This window comes from Microtus ochrogaster, chromosome 21, assembly GCF_000317375.1.
Source record: "Microtus ochrogaster isolate Prairie Vole_2 chromosome 21, MicOch1.0, whole genome shotgun sequence".
Taxonomy (NCBI): Eukaryota; Metazoa; Chordata; class Mammalia; order Rodentia; family Cricetidae; genus Microtus; species Microtus ochrogaster.
The window spans coordinates 13,920,405-13,921,654 of NC_022022.1; the positions used below are offsets into that span (position 1 = coordinate 13,920,405).

Here is a 1,250-nt window from a genome sequence, read left to right on the forward strand (position 1 = left end):
AGGCGGATCTCTGTGAGTTCGAGGCCAGCCTGGTCTACCAAGGGAGTTCCAGGACAGGCTCCAAAGCTACAGAGAAACCCTGTCTTGAAAAACCAGAAAAAAAAAAAAAAACAAAAACAAAAAACACACACACACACTTAGACACTGCCTCTGTCTGTTGTGAGGCAGAGTCTCAAAGTGGAGCTCACTATGACCTTGAACTTCCAATTCTCACTCAGCTTTTTGAACGCTGGGATTAGAGGTATTGATGATGTCTGATGTCTGTGAGTTTGAATCCAATTCATGCTTTTCTGAATGAATATGCATGTGATTGCTATGAAGAACAGAAAGCGAGAACAGAAAATCTCGTGTCCTAGTTGGCTTTCATGGTATGCTCACTCCCGAAACAGGCAGAAAGAGTATGCCACGAACTGGAGGGAGTGTGCTTCACGCTGGCATCCTAGGCTTTACCAAGTACAAAGTAAGCTAGCAGGTTGGAAAGGCCTTTGACTTGGTGTCCTGTGATTGGTTAAACTGAGCTGACAAAGACATCTCTGTTACCTTTCAAATTAATGCTCTTAGAATCAGCAAGAAATGTCTATGCTTTTTCTGCCTTGAAAACAATGACTTTGCAAGACCAAAGTTAAGAAAAATAATAAAATTCAAAACAAAAGGTACAACTCCATTTTCTTACTTTATATTTGAGTACATCAGACTTTTATTTCCCAAAACCACTGGGCATCTTACTAATAGTAACCAGCTCCTCCTAGTTTGCTTTTGCAAACATAGCTCATGTGTTTCGTCATGTTAGACTATTTTAATGAAAAAACAAGGAAAGTAAATTGATAGAAACAATTTATCCATGTAGAAAGGCCAGTGTATATGTTTTCTAAAACCTGTGACTTTGTTTCTGATAGGCTCTGTCACTAACAAGCTATGTGAACTTGGATGTATCATTAGCCATTCTCTTCACCTTAGATTCTCCAGGAGACAGGTACTATCATGTGACAAGACTTTTCCTGGAGATAGACAACACACATGTCTACTCACCCTAGATAGGAAGGCCACAACAGACTAAAACACAGATAACACCAAAGTTCAACTTGGTGAAGCATTAGTTTTTGTGTACTTCATGGTGCAGATGGTACAGAAGGAATTCAAAATACAGAACCCTAGCCGGGTGGTGGTGGCGCACACCTGTAATCCCAGCACTCGGGAGGCAGAGGCAGGCGGATCTCTGTGAGTTCGAGACCAGCCTGGTCTACCAAGGG

At 41.5% G+C, this 1,250-nt stretch overlaps 1 protein-coding gene across 1 annotated transcript in view; it reads left to right on the top strand.

The window, feature by feature from the left end:
- Lrrc39 (leucine rich repeat containing 39) overlaps positions 1-1,250 on the top strand; it is a 17,595-nt gene that overhangs the window by 8,703 nt on the left and 7,642 nt on the right. The window lies entirely within an intron of this gene.